Source organism: Galeopterus variegatus, unplaced genomic scaffold (genome assembly GCF_000696425.1).
Source record: "Galeopterus variegatus unplaced genomic scaffold, G_variegatus-3.0.2 Scaffold1122, whole genome shotgun sequence".
Taxonomy (NCBI): domain Eukaryota; kingdom Metazoa; phylum Chordata; class Mammalia; order Dermoptera; family Cynocephalidae; genus Galeopterus; species Galeopterus variegatus.
In genome coordinates, this window is record NW_007727233.1 from 115263 (window position 1) to 122486 (window position 7224).

Genomic DNA, 7224 nt, shown 5'->3' on the forward strand with positions numbered 1-7224 from the left:
TTGTTGAGTTTTGTAGAATTTGTTGGTTAGAAAAAAAATAGCCTTGCTGAAAATGTGTTTGCTTTTCTGCTTACGCATCTTAATCTCAGTTCTGATGTTATTTGAACAATTGTTGATATGCCTCTTTACCTTCCAATAGTTAGGGGTGAAAGCATTCCTTCTCAATTTTTGCTTTGTTCTTGTGCCTTTAAAACTTGATTAAAAGTCAGCAGGTTGCTAGGAGTTCTAACTGAATAGACATTGTCATTAGCTCTTTGATAATGTTCTCTGTGTTCTGTAAACCAAGTAATCAGGTTTAGCTTGTATTTGTGTCAAAGTTCCCAGAGGGCTTACTAATGAAAACAAAAAGGCAATATATGTTGTTGTTGTAAACCAGCATTTGCTTAAAATAATTTGAAAATGAGTATTTTAGCCCCATGTGCTACAGTTCTGACCTTAGCTTCCCTGGGTTTCTCTCCATCATCATATCAGCCATTACAAGTCAGGGTGAATTAACCAAGGTCATGTCTACACCGCCATTTTAATTATCTGGCTTTGTTGATGGCTTGTTGAAATTGTTTTCATCTGGCAGGTTGAAACACAGCAAATTTATAGTAGGAATAGCTACTCAGCATTCAAAGTTCTTGATGTGCACATCTTTCATAGAAAGACTTTTTTTTTTTGCAGGTGGCCAGTGTGGGGGTCCGAACCCTTAAACTTGGTGTTATCAACACCACACTCTAAGGACTATTTTTCTTTAATGTTTAAAAATTATACTCTATTTAAGCATGTTTTTGAAAAAACTTGTAAGTACAAAACTATGCTATCTATCCTAAGTGAATCATTTTGCAGTATATGCATATATTGAAACAACACATTGTACCCCACAAAAATAAAAAGATAATTTTTTTAAGAGAACAAAACAAAACAAAACAAAAGCAACAACAAAATCCTTGCTCAATGGAAGGCATTTTATTGTTTAGAGACCCTTGTGGTTTATGGCATTATAACAGACTATAAAATCAGGGTTACTTAATCAAGGCACAACTTCAGTTGTAGAGGGATGCTCTGTGCATTGTAGGTTGTTTAGCAGCATCTCTGGTCTTTACTTACTAGGTCCTAGTAGCACCTCTTCCCTTCAGTTGTGACAATTAGAAATGTCTCCTGACATTGCCAAATGTCCCCTGGGGGAAAAAGTCATCCTGGGTTGAGAACCGTATCTCTAAATTTATCCAGGTTTTGTTAAATTTTATTATTTTGTCCGATTTTTCTTACCCTTCAGTGTGTTTTGACTTAGTCATGTTTTCCCCTAAGAAGTTATTCTTTTTCTTGTGTGCAAAAAATAAGTTTTAATTTCTACTTATAGTTTGCCTTTCCATATCTTATTTAAGCTTGTTTAACTGTAGGTGGATTATGCTGATTCAACTTTTTTGGTAAAATGTTTCAGCTATTAAAAACAAAATAATACATTCTTTCTATGAGGTGAAAATTGTTGTATTACATGTTTTATAATATTTGAATTGGGACCCAGAATAAAACTCCTTTAGTAAGGTACTTCCCATATTGATTGTACCCTGATCACCTAGTATAAATATCATGTGTTGTACAGATTTCACAGTTTTAAATATAGTAATAATAGAAATTACTCCAATGATGACTGATATTCACCAAGCAATGATTGTGCCAGGTAATGCACCACAGCTTTATTTGCTTATTTTTTATTTTGGGGGGGAGGATTGTTATCTCTGCAGAATAACATTTTATTTAACAAACAGCATGGACTTCATACATATCCATTATCAGTGCTTTGAAAACCAAACAACTTTAAAAGTTAGCAGCAGTTTCTGCAAGTACAAAAATACATATTTACTAAATAACATATGGTATGTGGTTGATTATGAACCCACATGGGTTATACATTGAAGTACTAAAAACTTTAAATTTAATATTGTTTATAGAATGGTAAACCAGCAGTTCACATATTTTCAGCTAATGTGTCATGATATATTTCGCATGTTATAATAAATTTCCCAGTTTACTATTTGGGGTGAGTTTCCAGGTTGAGCTTCAGAGAGGGAAAAAGTAGGCAGAGTTAGCAGTCTCACTGAGATGAAGAGAAGGCGCTCCATGTGTTTAAGGAGTAGGAGGAAAGATCGATCATATTAAGTAAAGATGTAAAAAGATTTTACATATAGTCTCCAAAACAAACTTGTAGAGATAGAATTAAAATTTTGGAGATGAAAAATAAAACGGGTGGGATTAGTGACATTAAACATTGCAGAAGAAATTATTAGTGAACTTGAAAAGATAGTAATAAAAACTATTCAAAATGAGACAGAGATAATAAACTAGGAAAACCAAAGCAACACACACATATACATATACATATACATACATACCCTTCCTCTCTCTGTCTCCAGTCCCCTGTATTTCATTTATATCCTGGTCTTCTCGGGACACTAATCCCACAGACAGTTCACATAAGGCATGCTTCCTCTATAGAGATGCTTTCTCTAGTCCTCTGCAAGTATCTCTAAAACCACATGACAGGACCAATCCCATGCATTGATAAGAAAAGGCCTCACAAACACTTAGGTGATAAAATTTTTTAGCATAAAATTTTTGTCAAGTAGTCTCAATAAAGAGATTTCTTTTGTCATCCTAAGTATTAGCAATGATTATCCTTATGTTACCTATTCCAGGTATCTTGTACAAAGGGGTCATAATAATTATCTTTATGTTATTATTAGCCCAGTTTTTGTCCTTGTAGACGTCAGATCCTCATTGTGATTAAATGTCTTGGGTTAAGTGTCTGTACCCACCATGACAGACCACTATAGGTTCTGAGTTTGGGCTGGCCACATCCTCCACAGCCTGAGAGCTGGCCAAGGTTCTTTACCAGGCAGAGCACCAGAAGAGACCCACCCCCGTGCTCGATTTCGTCGTGGGACTTCATACAGTTTCGGTCTGCCTTCTACTAGGCTGAATGGAGAGCTGCCATATCTAAGTCCTGGGAGAGAGAAGAACTATGCCAGTGGATTGTCTACACAGTGCCAAGTCCTTCAGCTGCCCTCATTGGCATGTCTTTCTGTCTCTCTTGCAGTGAGTTGGCTTCTGGAACATCAGAAGCATGTGGAGGTGGCTCCAAAGGTCCTTTTAGAAAACGTATTTGCTTTTCCTCTGGACTGGCTACCTTTGCTTTCTTTTTGAGGGACTGGTTTTTCAAACTGGCTACACCATTTCTCAACCATGCGCTGGAGTAAAGCGTGACAGAATGCATTTGTGACTGCCGCTCTACGCCGTCCTTTTTTGTATACACCAGGCAGCTGCTGGCCTGTCCTGATGAGGGACTAGGCATATCAGAAATGTGGCTGGAACTGCTAAAGTCAGAAGAAAGGTCTCCTTGTTTTATTCAAGCCTGAAAAGTGCAATCTATTGGAGAGGAACTTTCAGTGGGTGTAAACATGGAGTGTTCAGAAATCTGAGAAAAAGCACTATCCTGAGAGCCCAGTGATGAGCCAGATGGGGAGAATAAGCTGGAATAGCTAGTCCTTGGGCAAAGGCTTAATCTTGGGGGTAAAACCTCAGTGTTTCGGTTTGTGGCACTCTTTTGCCCACCTCAGTCCCATGACCAAACTCTGATTAATAAGCTTTTGCCTCTCCATTTGCAAAGACTTATGCCATTTGAGATAATCCTCCTCTCCCTGCAAGAAGCCAGCTTCCCAGGTGGATTTGTTGTTTCTTTTAAAAAATCCCACTGAGATAGGTCAGTTTTCAGTGCTGGTCATCTACGTTGGGTTCTGAGCAGCGTCGGTATATCCTTGAATTCTTGAGGGCATCTGCTGTGTGCGGCAGGGAGTATCCAGATGTATCTGCATCAAAAGGGATGGTTCCTGGAATGATCCTGTGAGGACATATGACCATAAGATGCCACAGAAATAGACACTGGCTTGGACTTAGGGATCAGACAAGATTTTCTTCTTAATGTTTTGATTGGTGGCATTTTTCTTGCTGACATCAGTGCCTGTGAATAAACTCTGTTTAAAACATGTCTTACCCCCTTCCTGTAGGGGTTGATTCTGCTTCAGGTAGTCCTCATCTTTTTGAGAGAGAATCGCATCACAGATGGACTCACGTAGCTTTTTCTGATAAAACTCAAGATAGGAAAGCTTTGAATCTAGATAGTCTGTGCTGGACTCTGAGCTGTGCTGGTGTCACCTCAAGGTTTTTGGAGTATCTGTTCAGCTGAGGGCAGGTAGCTGGGAGTGCACACGCAGATGGGGCCTGGTGTAGTCCTGTAGTGGAACAACCTTTCTGTACATTACTGAAATGCTCACTGCCTTGGATTCAAGAGGCCATTTCCTTTGAAAGCTTTAGTCTTTAGAATGGTCTAAGTCAAAGTCAGTCAGGGTTAAAAGGCCTTCCACCTCAGACTGGTCGATGTCATAGTCACTGAGGGTTAAGACAGAGTCCATGCTTCTGCTACCCTGAGCAAGTTTCTCTACCAAGTCACTACATGGAGAATTGATGTCCTCATTTAGCTCATTTTCAGGCTGTCACAGGAGGAGTCATTCAGTTAGAAGCAAGAGGTATCTGAGGCATTCTCTCTAGAGTCACATCTCACTGAAACCTCTCCCAAAAGGGAAGTGATTTCTTCTCCAAATATCCTAATATTGAATGAGAAATTGCATAAGCAGGGAAACCTTTTTTGTAAACTCGTTTTCTAGTTCAGGGCTGAAGGAAGTAGGATGCCAAAGAATGCTTGGAGCGATACACACGGCTAAATTAAATGCAGTCATCTGACGGGATGAGGACTGTTGCTTAATGTTCTGTAATACCCCAAAAAGGACACCTTAGGAGAACAACATTGGTTCTTGGAAGCTGGTCTAATAGCCTTCGAATTGTATTTATTTTCTCTCCATCATTTCCCTGATCATTACACAGACCCAGTGATCATAAAAAGGACACCTTAGGAGAACAACATTGGTTCTTGGAAGCTGGTCTAATAGCCTTCGAATTATATTTATTTTCTCTCCATCATTTCCCTGATCATTACACAGACCCAGTGATCATAGAAATCTGATGAAAAAATAACTCCTGGAATACTTTGCAGAAAATCCTTTAAGAAAGATGCTATCACAAAAATAGATTCACTGTCTACGTGTACTTCGACTCCACAATTCAGTTTCTCTTTTAGTTCTCTGCAGGATTTCACATTGGCCAATTGCCTGAAGATGCTTTTTGTGAAGGGTCCTTTATGATTAAGAAGGAAAAGGATATCCCAGAAAGGATTGGGCAGATTATTGTTCTCACAAATATTTGGCAGAGAAACTCCAAAGAGCTGTCCTGGCATAGGAGATGTTGGCAATATGGGCAAGTGGTCCAGATGAGTGCTAGAACCTTGCTGGAAGGCCCAGTTTATGATCGGTCTCCTTTTGAATGTCTTCTGACCTGAATCACTCAGTTGCTGGGCCATAGCCAGATGGCTGGGCTTCAGGATGAACTGGCAGCTGTTCCATGATGAAGGGCTCTTGGAGGTTGAAAAGGGTGGTGGAGTCCTTTTATCTTGGTGTCAGCTGTGCAGTGTCTTGAAGATGACTCCTTTTAATTGCACAGGGATATTCATGCCCAGCGAGTGGGTATGGTGCCACTTCTCTGCCAGAATTGACCCATAACTGGTAATCTCTCTCAGAGCCAGTTATCCCTAGCATTGGTAATGACATGTTGATAACTTCATTCACTGTGTCTGAATTTGTTAGGGTTGTAGTTTTAGACCTGGAGGAGAAAAGGCCATTTGTCTTTGGTTCTGGAGGACTGACGTGGCCACAAAGTTCACTGTGGGCCAGCCCAAGACAGAGGATTTCGTGGCTCTGCTGTTACCTTCTCCCACTTCATCCACACGGCTTGCTGCCTACATACCAGTTAATCTAATTTTACTTTTTATCTTAAAGTCATTGTTATGTTTGATTTGGGCCACAAGAAACAGATCATTGAATAGGAAAAGATGCTGCTCCTGCCTCTGCAGGCCTTTTCTGAGTTCTACCCCGCCATCAATCAGCAGAGTCCTCCTGGAGCACGTAAATGATGACAGAAATGCACATGTGTCAACACTGGCAGGACTTTCCCTGGTACTCGGCCGCTTTTGTAGGGCTTTATCAGGGTAAGAGATGGAGCTCCTCTCCTTTTTAATGCTAGTGTTTTCATTTTCTTCTTGGTGCTGGGGCCTCCTCTGATATGAGCTACTCCTGTCAGGGAAGAGGAGCACCCCGGCTGCCCTGCTAGACACGCCTGCTGGGGGAAATCGCTTCCATGAAGAGAATCTTCAAGCAAATCTGGGAGGAGGCTACGCCATGCTCAGGGCCATGCATCGCTGCCTGCACTTGGCACCGTGGGCTGGAGGTGGTTACAGTGGCGACTGCCCACCTGTCAGAGCTGCGGCCAGCCCCCTGTACCAAAGCTTTATTTACATTGGAGGCAGGTGCTATTGCAGTTCTACAGAGAGGAAAAAGAAGCTTTAGAGAAGTTCAGTCACCTAGCCAAGGGAGCTATTGTTTAGGGTGGGTGTCATGACTTGGACCAAGGGTTTCTGACTCTTGCAGATGCTGCTCCCGACTTCTGTGTTGTTCTGCCCACCACTTGCAGTTTTTCACTGTCACATTCCCTCCGACTTGCTTCTGTAGAGCGCTCTGCACCGCTTTTAACTGCCAACATCTGAATCTCTTGCCTGAGGGAATTTTGGGCTCTAGGGACTGACTGCCCTACCCCACACTCAGGGCAGGCCAGAAGTTCCAGAAAATTAACACCCATCTCTCCTTCAGCAGCTCTCAAGTAGTGACTGATGGGAGTTGTATAAATGCCCGAACTTTCTCAACCCTAAGGTGAGATAGCTCAGAGGCTGTTTGGCACTGGATGTCAGACTTTCACCACAGCATTAAGCTTCTTTTGCCCATGATGATAGAGTATTTTTTGGTAATATACCTTTTATTAGATGCCTACTCTTTTCTTTCTCACTTCCCGATGCCCCTTTTCTGATTTACTTCCCAAATAAACTAGCTACACTGGAATCCTTACCTCTGGGTTAGCTTCTGGGGGAATTCAAACTAATCCAGATATCTTTCCAAAAATTTGCTTCGTTGAGGAATTTGGTATGTGGTTGATTATGAACCCATATGGGTTACACATTAAAGTACTAAAAACTTTAAATTTAATATTGTTTATAGAATGGTAAACCAGCAGTTCACATAT

The 7224-nt window shown here is 40.9% G+C and overlaps 1 pseudogene; it reads right to left on the minus strand.

The window, feature by feature from the left end:
• The window catches only part of LOC103592307, a 110765-nt pseudogene extending 104478 nt beyond the window's left edge, over positions 1–6287 (minus strand).
• Between the last annotated feature and the right edge of the window lie 937 nt (positions 6288–7224).